Here is a 25228-nt window from a genome sequence, read left to right as displayed (position 1 = left end):
TTAACCATGGTTGCCAAGCATTGTTGATGGTTGATGATGCTTGCCTATGGTTCAAGAGGGTTAACATGTTTGGCAATGGTTTACCATGGTTGACTATAGTTGATCTTTGTTGAAAAGGTTGACCATGAGTGAGGGACCTTGCTTGACCGTTAATGTAACAATCTACTTATTCTACATTAATGGTTAGAATTATTACATTAATATTTGTCAACCATCGTTGACCATGGTTTATGTTACATTTGTTACATTGGTGTATTTGTTTATGTTACATTAATGGTTGAAGAGGTGGACCATGATTGACCATGGTCAACCATTGATGTGATATGTATTTATGTTACATTAATGTTTATAAACTATCATTTACCATCGTTGATGTTACATTAGTGTTAATGTTAATATTACATAGCAGTTGAAGAGAGTTGAGAAGGTTGACCATGATTGATCATGGTCAACTATTAAAGTAAAAATGTGCATGTGTTACCTTGTTGAATAATGTTGGCCATGGCTAAACTTTGTGACCATGTTTTACCATGGCTAAGCTTGCTTCACCATGTTTTAACATGGCTAACCATGGTTAGATATGGTCAATTTATGGTTGACCATGAACATGGTAGTGCATGTTGGCCATGGCTCACTATCGTAGATATTATTTGACTATCATTGAAAATTGTTGATCAAAGATGACCATTGTTGGTAATGGTTTATAATGGTTTCCAAGGATTGTTTATGGATGATGGTGGTTGACTGTGGCTCAAGATGGTTAATGAAGCTGACTATGGTTTACCTTCATTGACAAGATTGACCATGGTTATAGACACTTGACATTTGTTGATCAAGGTTGACCTTCATTTATCATTAATGTTATAGTTATGCTGGTAGGCATTTTATTGTGTGGTTCTTCTTATCGACGCTATAGAGATTCATCATCCTCCATTGTAGAGATTTCCTCCAGGTGTCCTTTACATGTGTCATCTATTTTATTTCTTAAGATGTACTCTATCTCCTTCTCCTCCACTAAAAGTCTCATTATTTCTACCTTCCACCTCCCTATGTTCCTTTCCAGCTAGGTCAGGAAGGTGAACGATCAATAATCAGTGTAGGGTAGAGAACAAGAGAGAGTCTCTCTTCATAAACCTTTCAGGCTGGTAGATAATATTTTAATGAAAGGGTGTCCTTCCGACCATGACGCATAATCTAGACAAGCTAGATAACACCAAGGATTGATTTAGTACTGGTTCGCTGATCTGAGTAGTTTTCTCCCACATCCCTCACCACTAACCCCAAATAAACAAAAAAAAAAGATAATTCTAAAATGCTAAGTGAACCATTCAATTCAATTAGGTACTACCCAATAGTTGATGGGGAACAAGTTTGTTGAGCTATTGAACAACTTGCATAAGTTTTTTCGTGAAGAAAAAACTTCATGTCCTAGGTCAACCTCCCATTCCTGTAGCTTGAACGAGGCCCAAATGACATTCATCGATGTTTATTTACTAGCGATCAAACAAGGAAATTCATCATCCAACACCGGACAAAATCAGTGTCATACGTCCCGACCAGACTCCACTCTTCTCCCTGCCTAGTTGGAAGGAAGTAACTACAACTGGTTTAGTGACCACAACTTTTGTATGGTATGGAAGGAAAATCCATGGAATGCATTAAGAAATTTCTTCCTAATGGATGGGGCATTGCAATGGAAAAAATGAATTATGGTAGCCCTTGTTTACTTCCCGAAGTCGACAACATAATTCTTACTCAAAACATGACTTGGATGCTTTCTTTATTGCTTGCTTTGGTGCTTCTCCTTGTATAAAAGGATCTTGAAACTACTGAGGGGAGCTTGGAACAAGGAAAGGATGCTTTTTTTGATGCAAATAAATCAAAACCACTCCAGTATGCAACAATAGTCAATGGGCCTCTTCTCCCACTGTAGGGGAAATCTTGGTTTTGTTACATCTTTCTTGAAAGGCAGGTGGGAAATAAGGGTCCTCAAAGTTTATCAATCAGTTGGTCCATTTGTTTTTCCCTCATCATGCTCTGTGAACAAGGTTTGAAAGATCACTAGAGACGTCATGTGGGAGTCATGGAAGGGAGGCCCTTGCATGAGGCTCACATTACTAATATTTGTTTTGATTTAGTTTTATTTTGGTGATATTAGTTGTCGTATTTTTTGTTTTTATAAGGATTGATTTCTTTATCAGTTTCTCTTAAAATTCCTCTAACTTCTAGGTCTGCTGAAGTCAGAAGTTGAACCTTCGTAGGTTGTTACTCAATCTTTGTTGCTTTTTCCAAAGAATGCAAGTTTATTTCATTTGTTGTAAAGATTGATTTTGATGGGTCGGATTTAGATGGCTGAATTACTAGAAAACGTTAGCTCCTCCTCTGGCGTGTCTTGTGATAATGTCACAAGGTTAATTATTTCACTCTCATTCAGTATTTTCATTAGTGCTAGCTTCATTTTGAAGAAGAAATGACTGAGGAAGGCATGATCTATAAGAGTTAGAGCTAATATATATCTTCCCAATGCTTTGAGATCTTCCTATCAAGGTAGTTCATTTTAGCATTTTTCATGTTTTAAGTTTGATTTGTTTGTTCTAACAATAACATAACACAATCTCCTTGCATCAGGGGTTGATATTATGAATCCAGATAGTTTCTAAATTTTCTATAATTGATTCTGGCACTATGTTATCAATACTGCATATGATGAATTATCATATTCATAACATAATTTTTCTGTAAACTAAACTAAAAAACGCAAAATTTTAGTAACCTATATTGTTGTGTAATGTCGTGCACATATATCCCTCTATCTAATTGATTTACTTGAGCATTATTTTTTTATAGGCTTACAATCATTACATTTATGCAGGATGGTCCTAAAATGTCCCCATGGTTAGCAAACATAGGTAGTTTTCCTAATATCTTCTATGCTATTGTCACATTTGTTATGTGTTGTTGCCATTATCTTCCTTAAAAAATCTTATGCCCTTCCTTTGACAGTCACTATGAATTTATCAGTAAACATAGGTTTACAGTATATATTGATGGTTTTTATTGGTTGTTTGAGTTCATCTCCTGTTTCTCTAAGGCCTTTATCGATTTTGGGGATATATTTTGAAATCATATGTTGTTGCTAACTAATCATGCAAATAACAATTATAATGACCTAATTTAACCTAAACTATCGATATGTGCAGTTATTTTGGTCATGCATTGCAACGTTTGAACCTGTTTAGAGATGCCATCAGTTGGTGGCCTCTATTATGGTAGTTTCATTCATCTATTTTAATTATGATTTAGTGGTTATTTAATTAACACTCACTCTAATTGTAAATTTATGTAATTTGTCACATTTTCCCATCTGGAGATTATTTCCTCTTTAAATCAAGGAAAACGATCATTTTGTCAATTCCATTATACACATGTTAAGAAATCCTTGTCTCCAGGTCATGGCTTCTGCTATTGATAAATGATTTTCTATTTATAGTTAACTATTTTTCTCAACCTTCTATGTTGAATCATGCATAGTCCATAAATTAGGATTTTCTTTTTATAAAGGTGTGATTCCTTGAATTTGTGGATGGAGAAACGTTTTTCACAACTAAGCACTCATTCTTATTTATGGAAATTCAAAATTATGATCTTCATTTTGGCTGGTGTCATCAAGTAAACCACATTTAGCATTCTCTTTGTGCCTTCAATTTTTGTTTGAATAGTAGCTTTAAGTTTTTCGGGAAAAAAAATCTTTGACTGAACTTTGTTAATAGCATGCTCATTCTCAAGTTGCAATATTAAATCATATCTCTGGTTTGCTTAGTTAAAATGCCATGCTTTTTTTATCTATTTTTTTCAACTTTTCATTTCCTTCATTTTGCTGCCATTTATAGTCCATACATAATCAAGGTTGATGCTACTTATACTGCTACATACATTGTCAACACAAGGTCCTTTGCAACCTTTTCTCATAATTCAATTTATTTGTTCTAGTTCATAGTATTTTGAACGCACGGATTTTAATGAAATGATAGTGCACATGAAAATGTCCTGAAGGGAGTAGGTGTTGGAAATAATACTGAGAGGGGGGGTGAATCAGTATTATCTAATTCTTTTAATAAATCTTCTTTATTTGTTCTTTGAATTATTTTTGCATGTCAGTACCATAAAATAATGAGCATGAACAAAAGAAAATAGATAGTCACACCAAAGAACACAAGATGTAAGGTGGAAACCCAATGTGGGTGAAAACCACCTGTTGCAATATGTCTCTATCTTCTTTCAAATTAGAAACTCCTTTTACAATGGTTTTGTACTGGTGCAGTCCTTTACCAGTATGCAGGTTGCAACCTACAGAGAGCTACAACTCTCTGTCTCGTTTTCCAGTCTCTCCTGGAAGGGAGCTACAACCCCCTACTTCTTTTCTTACAAGGACCACTTTTCATAAATTTTCAAACTGGATCCATAAGCATCAAATGATCATCAAGTATAAGAGAATCACCCAGTCAACTGTAGTAACCAGATCAACAATAATAGGACCAAACCCAGAACACAACAATGATAAACAAAGATTTTAAGAGAAGTAAGCACCTTGCTCAACTGCTCGCCTGCTTACGTAAGCACCCTGCTCAACTGCTTGCCTGCTTACAGTACTCACCCTGCTCAACTGCTTGCCTGCTTACAGTATGCACCCTGCTCAACTGCTCGCCTGCTTACGTACGCACCCTGCTCAACTACTAGCCTGCGTACCTCGCTCTGAGTCCATTGAACTGCCTGCGGACCTCCGCACCTGCAACCCTTCTGTGCCTGCGTATGTACGCACCTGAAATGCTTCGTTCCTGCGTATGTACGCACTTTTCTTTCACTGTACCTGCGTACCTTCGGGCATAGATGATTTCAAGACTTCAGAAATAACCCAGACAGTCAGATCTACAGATCTGAACATGCGCCGAAAAGATCTCAATCCATCAGTAGATTCGCCTTATTTAGATCTAGACATACTCCCAAGAGAGATCATAATATGTCAGATCTAGCCCCCATAAGATATTCAACCCAAAAACATGCTCAAGCCAAATGATCTCCTTTACTTTATATATGAAAGCTCTTCCTTAAATCATGGATCAATATCACAAGCCGACACCATAATAACACAATACCATCAGCTAAATACCAAGAGTAAAACATAAGAAAACCCCACATGTGAATTTCTTTGCCTTGAAATGTGTGCACTGGGGGTACGCACCTCCTGAACGGGATAACTGCGGGTATGTACGCACTTTATGTAACACTGACCTGCGTGTACGCACCTTATGCAAGGTGAACCTGCGTACCCCTTATTTTCTTCAATATTTGATAGCTGATCATCAATCTCTGCTGCTGACTTGAAGTACTGTGATCTATCACCTGAATGGGTTGCCATCAAGGACAACACTTTAGCCATAATGCCAACAGTAGGTGGGTATCCATACATATATGAGCCACTTTGGTTGGATGGCATGATTACTAGTAAGTATGTATTTTCTGCTTGATTCTCACAGTTTTCCTATGCTTTTAGTTGTGTAATTGAAGACTAGGCATATATACGTAGTGGTTTTGTGTTTTGAGAATTGATTCTTGTCTCATCTTTTAGAGAATTCAAAAATTCTTATCTATCTTAATTATAAACTTCTCAAAATGGTTGAGTTATATGATTTGTGAATATGTGTATTAGTTTTATATTTATTGCACAATGATGGCCTCTATCTAAGCAAACCATAATGTTAACACAAGGGAACAACAAATTCTTGTTATCTCAGCAAACCACAATGATGGTACAAGGGAACACCAAATCATTTTTCTCCAGTTTCAATGTCTACAAACACATGTGTTTCTCCATGGGAACAACAAATCATTTTTCCAGTTCCAACTTCTTGAAACACAAGCGTTGGTGCAAGGGAGCACCATGCAATTTTTCGGATATCCCTTCATAACTCCCCAACCAGGATCTTTTTGGCAAATCGCTCGCAATTTAGTGAATATACCTGTCTCTGTACAAAACCCAGATGCCAGCATGTCAAATTTCATCTTCCTTTGATAAGAAATGGCCTGCAAATTTGATGATGGTTTTCCCTTGAAAATTTTATTTCTTCTGTTGGCTTGATACATAGTGCTCTGTATTCTCAAATCTATAATGTAAATGACTCTTTCCAATACACAATATTGGATGTAAAAGCATTGGATATAATATTAACTAAAATGCGATTCTCTAGGTTCTCATTTAAATGTAAATAACAGAGAAAATACAGTGCATGAATTCCTCATTCAACACAAAAATTTAAAGACCAAATCAATTTCAATCTCCAGATATTAATATTGTGGTTCACAAACCTCACAAGCACATATGCAAATAACTATCTCACACACAATTAAAAATTCGATTTGCCGATAAAAAAACAATTGGTCTAAGAAATGTTGTTTAATTAACTTCAATCTCACACAGAGAAAAAAAACATCGTACCTCTCTCCCACACCAAAAAATGTCCAGTCAAAATGTTCCTCCTCTCTCAAAAACTAAAAGAAACTGTCGAAGAAATGAGCTCATGGATGTGAATCAATTTCCCTTAGCCCTAACTACCTACTAGCTATAAAATCATTTCTTTTAACTAGATATTCCTAACTAATATTAACTAAATATCAAAAGATTTCCACAAATAAACTTTAAAATGTTCTAGCCTTGGCATGTGACCAATCCATCACATTGTTAGGCTCTTGGTTTGACTTTAATAACTTATCATTTTTTATGTGCTCGGCCTAATGCACATGCATAAGACTCCCCAAGAAAGAAAACTTTGATGAGCTCCTACTCATAAGATCTTCTGTAAAATGACCCGCTTCTTGTAGTGTTGTTTCATCCATTCAAGTAGAATCCTCCATCAGATAGTCTTTCCACTTCACAAGATATTCCAAGTATTCTTTCACTCTGGTCTTCTTGGCAACACATGCATCCAAAATATGTTCAACCTCTAAACTCTTCTCCATAGGCATCTATTTGAACCATTGTTGTTACTTTCCTTCATCCTGGTCAAGATTCCCAGAAGCTTGATCCACATCACAAACATTGTAGGAATACAAATCTGCTACATTAAAAATGGGTGAAATGCCAATTCCAGGAGGTAACTCCAGATCATAAGCATTTGTTGAAAACTTGTGGAGGATCTTACAAGGTCCTATCTTCTTCATTTTAAATTTTTTATATTCTCCTCTTGGAAACCTCTCTTTTTTTAGGTGAGCTAGGGCCATATTTTCAACTTCAAGCTTTACCTCTTTCCTGTGTAAATTTTCTCATTTTTTGTAGTTGTTGTTTGTATCATGTAATCTTTGTTTTACTTGCTTGTGCACCTCAATTGTGGCTGTTGTAAAATCTTCTCCATCAGCACTTATATGCTCAAGCTTTCCCAAGTCTCTTAGCTTACAAATTCCCCTCAGATGCATGTCGTACAAGATCTGAAATGGAATTTTTCCTGTGCTCCTATTTGGTGAGTCATTAAAGGAAAACTCAACTTGGACTAGCACGTGATCCCATTGCTTTGGTTGGTTACATACTAAATTCCACAAAAAACTACCTAAACTCTTGTTTACAACCTCTGTTTGCCCATCAGACTATGGATGATAAGCTGAGCTAAAATTTAGATTAGTGCCAAGTTTCTTCCACAATATCCTCTAGAAATGTCCAATGAATCTTGTGTCCCTGTTAGAGATTATACTTTTTGGAAAACCATGCAATAGAATAATCTCATCAAAAAGCAAATTAGCCACATGGGTAGATCACTGGTTTTGGAACATGGAATGAAATGAACCATCTTAGTAAATCTATCCACAACTACAAGGATTGAATCATTACCTCGTTGAGTTCTTAGTAAACTGAGGACAATGTCCATACTCATTGAATCCTAAGCTATATTGGGAGTGCGTAATAACATTTATAGTCAAACATTTTGACTTCTCCCTTTCGCATGTTGGCGTACCCTGCACTTACTCACGTACCTTTGTACATTTGCCTTCATCTTAGGCCAAAAATAGAAGTGGCTCAGTTTCCCAAGTGTTTTCTCAACACCAAAGTGTCTGACCAACACACCATTATGTTTTTCTTGGAGCAAGTTTTCCTTGATTAAGCAATTGGGAATACACAGCTGATTGTTCTTAAACAACAGCCCATCCTGCAACATAAACTCTTTCCATGGATTGATGTCCCTATCGACTAGATTTTTATATGCTGCAAAAGATTCTTTAAAATCAACATCAATATCATATAAGTCCTTCAAATAATCAAAGCCTAAAATTTGTATAAATGACTTTCCTGCATGATTAAGCATCTCCTACTCAAGGCATCGGCAACCTTATTTTCCTTCCCATTGATGTGCTTCAAAACAAAAGTGAATTTTTGAAGGAACTCCACCCACTTTGCATGTTTATGACTTAACGTACATTTATTTATAATGTATTGTAAGGAAGAATTATCCGTGTATAGAAAGCACTCCTTAGAAATCAAGTAATGCCTCCAGTGCTTCAAAGATTGAACCACCACATAAAATTCTTTATCATAAGAATAGTATTTTTGTTTTGACTCATTTAAATTCTCACTGAAATATGTAACAGGCTTATCTTCTTGGCTTAGTACAACGCCAATGGCTATCCCACTAGCATCACATATCACTTGAAAGGGTTGATTGATGTCTAGCAACTTCAACAACAACTTCTCAGTGATTTTCTTCTTCAATAGTTGATTTTGATTTTGATTTTTCTTTTTATTATTATTATTGTTTTGTTTTTCCTGAGAAATTTTTAGTAGAAGTTGGCTAAGCCATAAAAACGTCTCACCTAAAAAATTCTTCATGTTAATCAATAGCTTTTCTTTCTGCAATCTCTCTAAAAGATACTTCAAATGTCTCAAGTGATCTTGTTTAGTTTGACTAAAATTAAAATGTCATCCAAGTAAACAATGACAAGATTACCAATAAACTCCTTCAAGACTTCATTCATCAACCACATAAATGTACTAGGTGCATTTGACAAGCCAAATGGCATAACCATCCACTTGTACAAGCCTTCGTTGATATTGAAAGTTGTCTTCCACTCGTCTCCTTTTCTTATCTGAATTTAATGATAACCACTTTTCAGGTCAATATTTGAGAAGTAAGTTTCCCAACCCAAGCAATCCATCATATCATCCATTTGTGGCAATGGAAACTTGTAAGGAATGGTGATCTTGTTGATTGCTCTAGAGTCAGTGCATATTCTCCATTCTCCACCCTTTTTTGGACTTAGTACTATAGGTATGGCACACATACTCAAACTTTCTCTTATTAGTCCCTTTTCCAACAATTATTGGACTTTCTTCCTCACTTCCTCATTCTCTTTAGGTGTCATCCGATATGCAACCTTATTCGGAAGAATTTCTCCCAGTATCATGTCTATGTGATAAATAATGCTTCTTTTGGGTGGAAATTTACTTGGCAATTCATCAACTACAATATCATGAAACTCATGAAACAACTCCTGAAATTCAATAGGTAAATCTACAATTTCAGTGTATAGAAGTACTACCTTTGGCTTGTAAGTCACTCCATAGCTTATCTCTTCTTCTTCCATCTGTTGTAGAAATTCCTTTCCACTAAGAAGCAATGCTTTTGGGCTTCTTGTTTCAGTTGTACCTTCCTCTTTTAATGGTACAAGAGTTTTCTTGATGCCATCCTTTTCAAACTTATAACAATTTCTCTCTCCATCATGCGTAAAATTCATATTAAACTACCATTGGTGACCCAAAAGGATGTGATAAGCATCCATTGGCATTATGTCACATAGTGCCTTGTCTTCATACCTGCCTATCTGAAACTCAACTTCACTTTTTTCGTGCACCAAAAATTGTTGTCCTTTTTGCAACCACGATACCTTATAAAGTGTGGGGTGCTTAATCTTTTCCAACTCCAAGTTTTCCACCATTTCTTGGGAAAGTAGATTGTCCGTACTTCTACTGTCAGTCATCAATTTGCATCATTTTCCTTTTGCCTTACACGTTGTCTTGAATAAGGATTTCCTTTAGACTCGTTCAGTAGTCTCCTTTGTTGGTTTTAACAGGACTTTGTGCATCATCAACACCTCTCCAGTCTCTGGCACATTCTCTACCTCAGGGAATTGTGCCTCTACTACTTCGGTTTGAGCTATGTATGCACCTCATTGTCCCGTATTGTCATTATAAGGACATTCAAAAGATCGGTGACCCAATTTTTTACATCTATAACACCACTAGACAGTCTCTCTACCTCTTCGTATACCTCTACCTCTCTTGTAAGGTGTTCCTACTCTACTTCCACCTTCTTTCTCTGACTACCATTCGTGATTTGAGTTGCCTTCATCACTATTTTGCACAGGAAACTTTCCTCTCCCATTTGTCTGTCCTTTCCCTTTAGGAAAACCACATCCTTTGCCAAAGCTTTGCTTCCTAGCTATATTTTCCTCTGGCTTCAAGGTGCACTGGTATGCTTCCTCTATTGTCATTGGAGAAAGTATATTGATTTCATCTTGCATATCTAACATCAAACCATTGATATACCTTGTTGTCTTCTCTGAGGTATATTCTACATAGCTTGCTCACAAATTCACCTTGTAAAACTCTTCGGTGTATTCTCTCATTGTCATCATCTTTTGTTTAAAATTTTGCATCTATTTGCAAAGAGTTAGCTGGTAATCCTTTGGAAAGAACTTACTCTTCATCATTATGACCATTCTATCCCAGCTCTTGATCAATGATTTGTCCTTCTTGCTTCTTTCAGCTTGTACATTGTCCCACCATAGTGCAGCATGGCCTTTCAACCTTGTCACAACAAACTTGATTATCTTATCCTCGTCAATTTCCTCGTACTCAAAATACTTGTCCATCTCACTAATCCAAACTATTAGATTCTCATCTTTCAAACTGCCTTTGTAAATAGAGATTTCAGGCTTTGGCCTTGAACTTGAGCCCAATACTGCTTTCAACAACTTATTCTCAGCAACCTATTCAATAGGTGCTGCTCCTTCTTCTTCAAGTTCCTCTTCGGCCTCAGTAACATCTCCACCTTCAGGATCTTTGGTCTCCCAACTTCCATGCATTCTAACTAAACTTGTTGTCTCCTTATCTCTTCCCAGACTTCTTCATTACCCGTGGGTCTACCTCCTCGACCTCGTGGCCTTCCCGCTTGCCTATTCATCTCTCTATACTATAGACACCAACAACTTTAAAGATATGATACCGCAAATTGATGGAACCTATCTCAGAAAACCACAATGCTGGTACAAGGGAACAAGAAATCATTTCTATCTCAAGAAACCATAGTGTTGGCACAAGGGAGCAACAAATCATTGCTATCTCAGCAAACCACAATGCTGGTACAAGGGAATAACAAATCAATTTTCCTCAGTTTCAATGTCTACAAATATAGGTTTTGCTGTAAGGGAACAATAAATCATTTTTCCACTTCCAACTTCTCCAAACACATGCATTCATGCAAGGGAGTAGCAAGTCGTTTTTCCCAACCACATACTCTGTAAAAGCATACCTTAAAGATCCCTTCGTAACTCCCCAACCAAGGATCTCTTTGGAAAATCGCTGAAAATTTAACAAATAGCCCTAACTTTGAACAAAACCCAAATGCCAGAATTTCAAATTTCCTCTTCCTTTGATCAAAAATTGTCCTGTAAGTTGAACATTTTCCCTTACGAATTTTCTTTGTTTTGTTGGCTTGATACATAGTGCTCTGTATTCTTGAATATGTAATGTGAATGACTCTTTTCAATACACAATTTTGGATGCAAAAGAACTAGCTTAGAAGATTAACTGAAATGTGATTCTCTAGTTTCTCATTTAATGTAAATAACCCAGAAAATACAGTGCATGAATTCCTCATTCAACACAACAATTTAAAGACCAAATTAGTTTCAATCTCCAGATATCAATATTATGGTTCACAAACCTCACAAGCGCATTTGCAAATAACTGTTTCACACACACTTGCAAATTCGATTCTTTCATAAGAAAAAACCACTTGTCTAAGAAATGTTGTTTAGTTAACTTCAATCTCGCACAGAGAAAAAAAAACGGTGTACATCTCTCCCACACCAAAAAGCTTCCAGCAAAAATTTTCCTCCTCTCTCAGAAACTAAAAGCAACTCTCTAAGAAATGAGTTCATGGATGTGAAACAATTTCCCTTAGCCCTAACTAACTACTAGCTATAAAATCATTTCTTTTAACTAAATATTCCTAACTAACATAAACTAAATATCAAAAACTTTCCACAAATAAACTTTAAAATGGTCTATCCTTGGCATGTGACCAATCCATCACATTGTTAGGCTCTTGGTCTGACTTTAATAACTTATCATTTTTTATTTACTCGTCCTAATACACTTGGATCACACAAGTAGTGTATTGATCTTTCCTTGCAGAACTTGACACCCTCGTGATCTCAAACCTAACCTAGTATGTCGATTGCATTACTAGGTTTTGAGATCCTACTACACTTTTGAGTACACTTCCATCTTGGTATGGACACCTCATATTTATCACATGAAAAAAAGAATATTATGTTTGTCCGATCTCAAAGGGATTTTATTGTATAATGTGTAAGTTGTTTCACTCCATATGCTATGATTATTATGGAAGCTCTAACATTTTTTTGTGTGTGTTGATGCACATAGTTCACTTGCCACTTAATGTTGGTATTTTAATTTATGTTTTCAAACACATTAAACATGTTATACACTTGTAGAAGTTTATTTATATTTGAAAGAGAATAAGTACAAAAACTAATTTGCATGATGTGGTCAATTATAACAATGATTATTGGAGAGGTTGTCGATTTTGCAGCTTATGTGCTTACTCTGGCTATCCTTGTTACCCCCACAAGTGCACTTAGAATTATTGTTAGGTATGCATGAATAATTATCATTAATATATGTTTATTATTTTGGTCATGGGTAAACTAGTAGACCAAAAAGAATTGAAACTTAAAGGATACAACTTAGAATGACTAAAATTTTTCATACTTCTGTAGTGCAATACTTGCACATATTATATTGAAGGACAAGGTACACATATTTGGTATTCTAGGTTGTGTTATTTTTGTTGTTTGCTCAGCCACAACTGTCCTACATGCCCCTAAGTATTGGGATACTAAGTCTGTGAAGGAAGTGTGTAACCTTACCACTGAGCCAAGTAACATATTTGCTTTTGGGGTTATGCTTCTACTTCTCCATTCTATAAGTTTATGTGACCCAATTTAAGAGCACTGATTATTAATTTATTCATTTTTGAAATTATACCCAAGGCTTTTTTTCCCCTCATTTAGGGACATGTGACATGACCTTGAATTTTTATTCTCTGTCTTGACATATGTCTTGAACTGTCATATTATGAAAACAAATTTCTTGTTATATGAGGCATTGGTTGTATCAACAACTTTAGTTGTCAGTTTCCATTTTTTTTTCCTTATTATGGTTCCACTCATATTATGCTATACATTGGTCTTTTTTTCTCTTATGCGATCACTCTCAGTATGTATTTCTTGTTATATGTTGTATTGGTTTTACCAACAAATTTAGTTCTAATTTTCCATTCTGTTACATATTATGGTATACATAGATGGTTTTTCTCTTATAAGATATCTCTCAATGCATCTTGATAACTGTATCTAAAAGTTTCAAATAGGTTGTTTGTAATTTCATTTTGTGTATGTCTTAGGAATCTGATTGGAATGGGAAAATTAGTTTTGTTGTGCTAAATTCCTCTTCAAAATATGTAAAAGTGCTTAAGGATCCATGAGGTTAATTGCAAGTTTTATCATGAGTTGTTGAGTGTTTTTACGTAAATTTCATGTACAAATTAACATCAACAGATGACTGAACAACATCATATAACAGACAAGAACATCACGAAAATAGTATCACAATAGCACATGATGAAGGAGTTCACCCCACCTGGGATATGTATCCTTGGTCTAGCTTCCAATGGCTTGTCCCTCTCTATTATCCTCAAAAGTGTGAATACATCAGTTTAAAATGTTAAAAAAACTCTGAAACATATTCCAATGGCTCCAGAATGCCCAAAATTCCTTTCTAACATCTTTCTACTCATGATTTGGTCAAAACCTAAAGAAGTTATGGCTCCCAAGTCTTTCTTCCAATCGCACCTCAATTTCCTCAGAATTTGGCACGATACTACAATTTCACCTCCAATTCTGCTAACTGAGCATTGATTTTGCCTAATTTCGGGTGAATTTGTCAGATGGATTAAATGCCCAATGAGGATTTAATACCAAAAATTAGGCCACATGGGGGGGGGGCACGTACTCCGAGCTAAGGCCAATGGCCTCCCCCCACCGGCCAGGCGCCCACTCTGCTCCACCCACGGTCCTGTTGGGTGGCATGTGCCCAAGCGCTGGCCCCTTTTCCAAATGGCGCATGACTTAGAGTTTAAATTTTCATGACATACCATAATATAACAAGAAACAAAGTATGGTGTGTTTGTTAGACTTGGCGCTTGGAGTTTGGAGGTCACGGGTTTGACCCCCGCCGCTGTTGCGCGGAACTTAAGCCAATTTTTGGTGGCCCTCAGGCTGCCATGTGGTGGCCCCTCGCTGGGCTACGTGGCAGCCTATGGTTGGTCACCAACCAACCAATCAAATCACCCAAATTAGCACCAATAAAATCATGCCATGTGGCACCATCTAATTCACCAGAGGAAAATAGTCATATGCACAATCACCCTACCATGTAGGCATGCCTAGTTAGCATGACGTCAGCAATATTGACTACTGACTGGGCTCCATGCATATTTTTTTAAAAATCACTTGTTTAGGGAAATGAACTAAACATGTTTCTAGGAGCATACAGAGTCTGTTTCGCATGGAATGAGTTGTGCCGGATTCAGGATGACGAGAACTACGTGGTCTTTCAGGTTCCACATTGATATGACAACTTTGAATTTTGAGCACTTTATCATTCCTCACCACTAGAAGCTTTTGGACCCAAAAATATCACTTGTAGTTGTTCATCGGGTGAGGGTATAGTTCCCTCACCTTTCCAATCTCAGTCCATTTTGCCTTAGAAGGATTTGTTCTCTTGAGCCCCACTTGAAGGTAGTCAACACTCCATCATTTTGAAAACCTTGTGCTTTCATCAAGAATGGTGTCTTGTTGTAGTTCTTCAACGTATTCAGGAGAAAAATACTCAATAGAAGGAATTTGAAAATTCTCTCCTTTATCTCCAATCATGGGAGGCTCATACAACCTTAAATTTTCCACATTAACAACAACATAAATTTGCATATATGGAGGCAAATCGAACCTAAAGGCATTATCACCAATCTTTTCCAAAATTCTGAATGGACCATATCGAATTGGTTTCAACTTTTTATCTTCTTCGTAGAGCCTCTCTATGATAATGTGAAGCCAAACTTCATCACCGACTTGGAACTTGTGATCTACACGATGCTTGTCATGCCTTGCTTTGTACTTGCCTTGGCTCTTTTCAAGATGATCCTGAACTGTTTGAGGTACCATTTGAAATATTTCAATGAACTTCTTAGCTTTCTCCATGTAATCATCAATAGAAACATCCTTCTTACCAAGATGGCACAAAAAATTATGATGCAAATGGTAATCAAATTCCCCTACTTTGTTCTCTTGACTCAAGCTTAAATGTACATTTTTAAAGTATCTATATTGTTGAACATAACTTTCATGCAAAACAAAATTATTCTTGAGTAAAGTAGTTGCACTAACAATAGGCCTAGAAATTATATCATCAATCTTGTTGTATATACCTTTCTTATACCTACTGACCAAGTGGAATTGTTGTAAAGATCCCATCCGTTTAAATTTCCTTGATTACTGCAACTTTGTCACTGAACCATTGAAAATTTCTAAATGACATGAAATGGGCTTACCATATTGCATGAAGATTGCACCCATGACATAGTCACTTGCAAGTACATGACCTAAACTGATATTTTCTTTCAAGACATAAAATGCCTTTTGTTTCTTGCCTCCCCACTGGAAGACCTTTTCCACACTAGTCAATGCATGCAAATGAGCTGCGATAGAAGAAAAGTTAGCAATAAACTTTCTCCAATATTGGGTTGCTCCCAAAAAACTTCTTACTCCAGTGACTATCTTGGGTGTTGGCCAATTCATCATGACATTGACCTTGGAGGGGTCTATCTTCAACTCACCTCCTCCAACAATATGCCTCAAGCACACCAAAGAAGTTTTACCGAATTCACACTTTGACATCTTCAAAAACAATTATTCTTTCTTCAAGACATCAAGTACTTTTCTCACATGCATGACACGCTCATCAAGAGATTTTTTGAAAACGAATATGTCATCTAAATAGACTATCTCATCTAGAAATGGCTCCAAGACATCATTCTTCATATGCACGAAAGTAGTAGGAGCATGGAAAAGGCCAAAAAGCATAACTAGCCATTCAAACAAACCTTGCTTTGTTTTGAATTTCATCTTCCATGTGTCTTGTTCAAAAATTATTTTTTGATGATATCCACTCCTTAAGTTCCACTTAGTGACATGCTTTCCATTCTTCTTGGGCACCAAAACAATAGGTGACCCATACGGCGAAGGGGATGGTCAGATGATCCCTTTGTTCAACAACACTTGGGTTTTCTTTTGTATTTCTGCATTTTCCATTACTGACATCGAGTACATGCAAATGTTAGAAAGATAACAATATTGCTACAATGGTATTTCATGTTGGATTCCCCTCTTAGGAGGAAATCCTTTGGTTCCTGAAATATCTCATCATATTGGTTAACTACATTAACACAATCAAATTTCAATTTTGTATCACAACCTTCAAACGCTTCATAAGCAACATCATTCTTTTGTTTGATCATAAGAAGCACTAAATTCTTTCTTGAATTCATTATTCTTTTCATTTTCCCAGCATTAACTAATGAAATATTTAGTTTCTTGCGATGAGCTCTCACAATATGCTCCACACCATCTTTGAACAAGTGGTACTTTTATTCATGGAGATAGAAGATTACTTATATATCATAAAGGTAAGGACTACCCAAAACAATTCTTGAAATATAAATTGGCACAACATCTAATTAAACTTCATCAATGAAGTTTGTTGTGATTGCAAACCGAAGAATACACTTTCTTGTAAACTGTAAGTTTGTGTCCTTGCATATCCAATGCAATGGAATGGCTTGGGATGTGGAATAGTTTGAAGATTAAGTTTCTTAACTAAGTCTTTAGATATCAAGTTGGATGGAGACCCACTATCAAATAGTCTATCAATTTTTGCATGTTTTGCAATAACTCTCACATGAAATCATTCAATCCTTGTTTCTTCATTTGGAGTGTGAGTGTGACAATTTGATATACTAGTGCTAGCAATGGATTCCTTTCCTTTTATACCCATGGCTGAAATTTTAGTTTCATCACCCGAATCAGATCCCAAATCCTCTTGAACGATTGCAACTGTCTTTTCTTTTCCTTTGTTGTTGAGTTTCTTAGGCCTCATCTTTGGACGAAGCTTCCAACAATGGCCTGCATCATGACCCTCTTTGGAACAATGTTTACATATTGTTTTCTCTACTTCCTTTTTAATGGATGCACTTTTCTTTCATTTCCCTTTGAAACTCTTTTCTTTTTCTTTACCTTTAAATGGCTTTTTCAACCCTCTTCTGGAGTATTTTTCCCTCTTGCATCAACATGAGTGGCTTGCACACAAACCTCATCTAGACTATTGGAATTGAACATAAGGATAGTATGCCTAAGGTAATTTTGTAAACCCCCTATATAGTTCAACAATGTGTCTTTCGATTGCAAATCTACAGCTAACATTAGAGACCTTCTTCTAAATTGTTGGGTGTAATCTTGCACATTTTTACCTTTAATTTGTCTAAAGTTATGCCAATTCATGATGGATTTTTGCATATATGCTAGAGCATAAAACCGTCTTTTAATTGCATCAATGAAATCAGACAAAGAAATTGAGATGTTACGATGTTTTTTAATCTCTTCTTGTGTCTTGGCTTCCCACCATATTAGTGCTACACTCTCCAGTCTCAAGAAAGCTAGCTAAACTTGTGTCATCATCTTGAAGGTTTTGAATTCTACAATAGACCTACAACTGACGAACCCAATTGTTAAGCTTCTATGCATTCACTTCACCATTATACTTAGGCATATCAAATTTAATATCAAGTTTTAACAGGGTTGCTTTACCAATTCCTTTTGAGGTATGATGATGAGTATGAGTAAGGGTTGTATTAGTGGAGAAGGATGGAGATTTTTGTGAAGCTGAAGATGAAAATGATGGTGGAGATGGTGGAGATGGTGGAGGTTTACCTCCATTTCCGTTACCTCCTCCTCCTGAAGAACCTTCTCCTTTTGGAGGCTTGGAGCTTTCACCCTGCAGTCTTATATTCCTCTCTTCATAGAGGACATCCACCATCTCTGTCATGTCAAAGAAAGGCTTCCTCAAAACCTTCTCATCCTATGACATATTTGAAAGCTCTCCTTCATGTGATATGCTTACTCAAGCTTCAACTGCAATTTGAGGTAGAACTGGTGGAGGAGATTGTGGCAATCTCGCACTCCCTCTCCTTGACCCAAATTCAGGACCTTCAACCAACTATCTTTCTCTCTTGAGCTTCAACCTTGTAAGCATCAAATTCACATCGAAACAGTTAAATGCTCCTTGCACAAAGAAAACCAAGAGCTCTGATACCAAAAAATATGTGAATGAGAAAATTAGTTTTGTTGTGCTAAATTCCTCTTCAAAATATATAAAAGTGCTTAAGTATTCATGAGTGTTTTTATGTAAATTTCATGTAAAAACTAAAATAAACAAATGACTAAATAATGACATATAACATACATGAACTGTTGGGTTGTGTTATATTATTTCCACGACTAGCCCACGTAGTTAACCGGGGGTTAGAGGGGGGCCAGAGCCCCCCTTCATTGTGTCGATTATGTAGCCGGGGGGGTCATAGGGGGTTTCAGGCGTACCCGTAACCCCACTTTATGGGGTCCGGTGCAACGCCCTAGAAAATTTTGGTTTTGGACCCTATGTTAGGTTGGGCGGACCCACCTATGGTTTTGTGCATGATTTTCGCACATATTATTTGGATGCGATGGTTTTTCGATCCATGGTTTTGGACGTGATGGTTTTCGGTCCATGGTATTGGATGCTTCGGCATGTACAAGTATGTATTATAACATTGAAAGGAACATAATGAAAAATCAAGCTGGTAGTCTCGGTTTTTGGATCCAGGGGAAAATCTCTGTGTATATGTGTTTTATGTGCTATGCTCTCACATTGTTTATTTTCTGTGTTTTAGAATTCGTATGTAGGTAATTTTTGTACGGGGTTAAAACCTACATGAACATCACCAAAACAATATCACAAGAGCACATGATGAAGGAGTTCACCCCGCCTGGGCTATGTCTCCTTGGTCCATCTTCCAATGGATTAACCCTCTCTATTATGCTCAAAATTGTGAACACATCAGTTTCCAATGCTCAAACAGCTCTGAAACATGTTCCAATGGCTCCAAAATGACCAAAAATTTCTGTCTAGCCTATTTCTGCTCCTGATTTGGTCAAGAACTAAATATGTTATGGCTTTCCCAAGTCTTTTTGCTAATCACACCTCAATTTCCCTAAAATATGGCACCATCCTACAAATTTGCCTCTAATTCAACTAATCGAGCATTGATTTAACCTAATTCTGAGAGAATTTGTTAGATGTATTAAATGCCCAATGAGGCATTAATCCCGAAAATTGGGCCACGTGGGGGGGACACGTGCCTAGGCCTAAGGCCAATGGACCGCCCCTGTTGGACATGCCCTCACTCCGCTCCACCTGCGGTCCTATTGGGTGGCACGCGCCCAAGGGATGGCCTCCCATGGGCTGGCTGCTTTTTTGGATGGCACACGACTTACAGTTTAAATATATGCGACATACCATAATATAACAAGCAACAAAGTATGGTGTGTTGGTTAGACTTGGCACTTGGAGTTTGGAGGTCATGGGTTCGACCCCTGCCGCTACTACCTGGACCTTAACCCAATTTTTTGTGGCCTTTAGGCTGCCATGTGGCAGCCTTTGGGTGGGCAACGTGGCAGCCTATGGTTGGCTACCAAATACCCAATCAAAATCACCCAAATCAGCACCAATAAAATTATGCCACTTGGCACCATCTAATTCACCAGAGGAAAACAATCATATGCATAGTCACCCTACCACATAGGCATGCCCATTCAGTGCCACGTTAGCAATATGGAATGCTGAATGGGTTGCCCACATATATTTTTAAAAATTTGCCTGTTTAGGAAAATGAGCATAACATGTTTCTAAGAGCATATGGAGTTCGTTTCGCACGAAACAAGTTGCACCAAGTTCAGGATGAAGAGAACTACGCGGTCATATAAGTTCCACACCGATACGACAACTTTGAATTTTGAGCGAATTTTTGAGCACCTGATCATAATTTTTAATCAATATTGTTTTTGTTTGTATCTAAGGCCTTTGTATCTGCTTTTTTCTTATGCCCATTTTATTTTGGCAGGTCATCAGTGTAAGGCACTAGAAATTGCTTTGAAACTTATATTTTAAGGAATGAATCAACTTATCTATCCACAAACATGAGCATTTTCCGTGGTTGTCATCACTTGTGTTATCACACAAATGAATTGTTTCAATAAGGTAGTTAATTTTCCCATGAATGTTTTGACCCATGTAGTTGTATATTTCCTTTCATGGATAGATTTCATGAATTCAATTTCATAGTCGACCAAAATTTCTAATCCTTGAAATAGTGTAGGTGGTCTTTAAGTATAAAAAATTCTAAAAACAATGTGTTAAGGGTGATTGTTAATTTTTCTGTTTTGGTTGGGGAGAGTGGGAAAATAAGTTTTAAATACAATATTGCATTCATTTCACACTTGTAATGTATTTATTAGGCATAAAAATCCTTTAATGGTATTCATAATACTGGTTCTTTGTGCAACAGGATATATTTATGGTGATTATCCATAGATTTCTAACTCACTGTATGAAATAAAGCATTAGTTGTCTTAGTTTATATATCGATCCAGAGTCTAAATATGTGGTGTTTTATACCCGGTAGAGTGATGACTACGGATGCTTCCTGAGGTAAAATTTCTCAAGGTCAGTTCCATTATATAGGAAGTGACACATGTACAATGGAATTATGTTTTCAATGAAAACAAAGACAATAAATTGAGTACTAGCACCACTTGATTTTCCATCAATATTGGACTGAATTCTCTTCCCTTTTGTGGTTATGTGGCTTTGGAGTAGAATTATAGCAAAATATTACTTCCACCATGCATGGAATTTTATTGCACCTCTATAAAATGGATTTAATACTTCTAAATAGCAGAAAGTTTGACAAATCATTTTTTCCTCCTTTGAACTCTTCAAATATTTTCTTTCGCATCTTGTTAGGAATGACAGTGAAAAAATTGTTTGGTATGATATTCATTTTTAGTAATTTTAAAGACCTTTGAAATTAACACTTTTGAATAGTAGAAAACGTGATAGATCACTTTTGCCTCTCTTTTAACTATTCATATCGTTTCTTCTTCATCTTGTCATGGATGAGAGTGACAAAAGTTGTTTTGTATGATACTCATTTTTAGTAATTTTAAATACCTTTGCAACACCCAAGTTCCAATGTTATAGAAATTTTAGCATGGAATTTATAGGAAGACTAAGGAAGACATTAGGGAACTATATTACGACTTTATAGATTGTTAAACCTTAAAATTTTCGAGCGCATTTAAGCTTAGATATCTATTGCGTAAATTTTAGCCATGTCTTTAAATCTGACTTTGAAGGTTGATAGTAGTTCTAAATATGAATTATTGGGGATCGTATATGTTTCTTGTGGGATATCGAAATGCATGGTATATATGAGTTTATGTGGTTGAAGTATGTTTCAACATTGTAGGGTAGAATAACAATTCTTTGGGTTTTGCCTTATGTGTAATTTTTTTTTAATTCTCGATCAAGAGTTGGTGGTGGGATCAGTTTTCTTCATTTTTTCAATCTAAATAGTTACAAAAACAAGTTCGTCTTGGGCTTATTTCTATTTTTTGGATTATCGGTACCACAATACTTCAATGAATTTACATTTTCTTCTAGTCACGATCGAGTCCACAGTCATGGATGATGGGAAGGTTTATTATAACTTTTCTCAGGGGAAAGTTTGAAAATGTTTGGCTAGCAGTTCGCTGTCACAACATTCCCTTTCATTCTTGACATTTTCAACGTTTTTAACTTTACACATTTTGTAATGGATTTTTGCACAATTCAATGACATTATCAATTTTATTTTCTCATCACCACCTTTGGTCGCTGGCATCGTCACATTATTTTTGGATAATGCTCCACATATGGGATAATTACCAGATTCGAATGAGGTGTGAAATCATATATATTGATAGTGGAAATTTATTTGGGATGTAGACAAAGAGTCTGATGTATTCAACAATTTTGTTACTTGTGACAAGAATTCAAAAGATTCTTTGATCAAGTATTTGATAGATTTTGGGAAACAAAAGGGCATTTCAATACACATTTTCAAACATGGAACATGCATGAATTGAATTATGAAAGAAAGGAAGAGAAAGAACATTGAATTTATTTGAAAATATGAGAGTATTTTCTACTTTGGAAGGAAAGTAGCACCATTTTCTTTGAATGACGAAGAACATTGAAGGATTGCAACAGTAAAGCCAACAGAAAGATTGGGATAAAACTACAACAAGAGTACATGTCCAAATGAGATTGGATAAGAGGTAAAATTGGTATTTTTATGTTTTTAACTAAATTAATAAATAATTTGTTGGTTACAGGGAGAAGTGGTGGAAATTCTTACAGAAAGAGAACTGTAACAAAGAACAAGTGATGTTCTTGCAGACTATGGAAAATAACATGTTCGAACTAAAGGTTGGAAAGGAGGACAAATGAAGTTATTAAAGAGGTGATATAGGTAATTGCAAAAGTTGGAAGATGAAAGAGTGCCCGAGAGAAGATTTTAGACGAGGGAATCAAGAGAAATATCAGATAAGACTAGGACATGGAGAAGCTTAGTAAGGTATTTAGTGATAGGTTGAGAGAGTCAACTTGTTACAAAAGTTTGATTGAAACTTACCATGAATGAGAGGATTCTAATAAAGGGAAGAATACTATGACTAAGAATGGTCATAAGAAAGGTTCAGAGGTAAGCCACAAGAAATCAAGTCATGATAAACTAGATAGACACGTAGCTGCAATAAAGATATAGCTAAATGTGATGATGGAACTACTACAATAAAGTAAGGAAGAAAAGAGTTAAAAATGTACTCTACAGAAGAGTGTTAAGTGGAAATTGTTGTTGGAAGACCTGAAGCATAGGATGAATGCTCAGTTCAGGAAGGATAAGATCATAGGAGTTGAGCTGATGTAGAGGTTAACGATAGAGATGGAAGTTCACTATTGTTAATCTAAACAAGGACCAATCCTTGGTGAAGATGAGGATGGATAAGTTGATGACATTTAAGAATCTCGTGTTTTTGAGAGTAATGAAATTTGTATTCATGCAGGTGTTGTAGGTACCAAAGGTAAAGGGGATTTCTTAAGAGATGTCACAAGGTTATAGGAACAATGATTACAAGAACTTGTTGTTGAAATGAACAGGAACATGTTGGTTTATGAACACAACTAATAGAAGGATTTGCTGGTAATTGACAACTAATTAATGTAAATTTGGGTAAAAATGTATTAGTTATTGACAAGTTAGTTTCATATGGAATCAACAATTATGTAACTAAGGAGGCTCATATAAAATTGATGAATGCCCGAACTATTGTAAGGAGAATCATTTATTGATTGAATAGAAATTCCAATCCCTTGCCCCGTGGATGTTTCCTTGACACCTTGTCAGGGTTTTACCACGTAAATCTTGAGTTTTTACTTGTGTGATTGTATTTAGTTTCATTTTCTTTCTTGTTTGATAACCTCCTATAACTACAAATGGTATCAAGGCAAGGTTGAGTTGAGTTGGAGGTGAATGCTGGTGAAAGAACTGCTAATTTGCACTGAGCACTCTGTTGAGGAAGGCAACATTGCATCATGGACTTGCTACATGTTACGAAGAGGTTGTCCATTACAAAGAGACCAACCAATGTTCTCTACCCTCGGCGTGATGCTGGCCCGGAGATCCATCGAATACCTATGCGTGCTTTGTGCTACCAGAGTCGTAAAGGAGGGCTGTGTATTGGTTGACGAAGCTAGAGCCCATGGAGCTGTTGCTGGCCTAGAGACCCATCAAATACCTCTACGTGTTGTTGGCCCAGAGACCCATTGAATCCATCTGCGTGCTGGCCAAGGAAGCCCTCTGGCCTGGTGCTTGTCAAGTAGAACTGCAATGTTGCCCCTGTGTGTGAAGAGACCTGCATGCTAGCTAGCCCGTTGTTTGTCAAGAAGAACCCCCTGCATGTGAAGGGAACCACTGCCCAGTCCAGCGTGTTACCAAGGAAGCTTGTTCTCTCCTGTTGCCATTTGTCGAGGAAGCAGTCCTGCTCTGCATATGCCTGGTGTGCTCTCTGCGTGTTAAACTATTGCTGCGTAGAGCCTGTCTGTGTATGCGTGAAGCCAGAGGCCCATATTTTCTGCGTAGACTGGTGAGGATCCGTCGAGAAGGAGCTATTGTTGGCCATCTGCATGCTGAAAATGGGTATTTTTTTTGCAAATCTGTTGAAGGGTTTTTTTATTTATTAAAAAAAAAAAATCAAAGGAGGCAAATTTATTTATTTATTTATTTTTGCTGGAAGAATTACAAAAAAAAATGAATAGGGATTTTTTGTTTTCTAAATAAAAAAAAAAACTCAGAATTGTAGAAAAGAGTTTCTTTAAAAAAAAAAACTCAGACTTCTGAAGAGGAAACCAGAAATTGAAGAAACCCTAAACCCTTGTTTTTTGAGAAACCTAGTTAAAAATAAGGATTTGTAGGAAAGAAATGGCCAAGATGATGAATGCAAAGTTCGAGGTGGAGAAATTCACTGGCACAAACAACTTTTCTCTTTGGAAACTGAAAGTTAGGGATTTGCTGGTGCAACAAGGGTTGCACAAAGCTTTGGACGAGGCAAATAAGAAACCTGCTAGCATGAA

This window comes from Pinus tabuliformis, chromosome 8, assembly GCF_031772625.1.
Source record: "Pinus tabuliformis cultivar Carrire ecotype Pingquan chromosome 8, CPIR1, whole genome shotgun sequence".
NCBI classification, from domain to species: Eukaryota; Viridiplantae; Streptophyta; class Pinopsida; order Pinales; family Pinaceae; genus Pinus; species Pinus tabuliformis.
Note: the sequence above shows the minus strand (reverse complement) of the source record.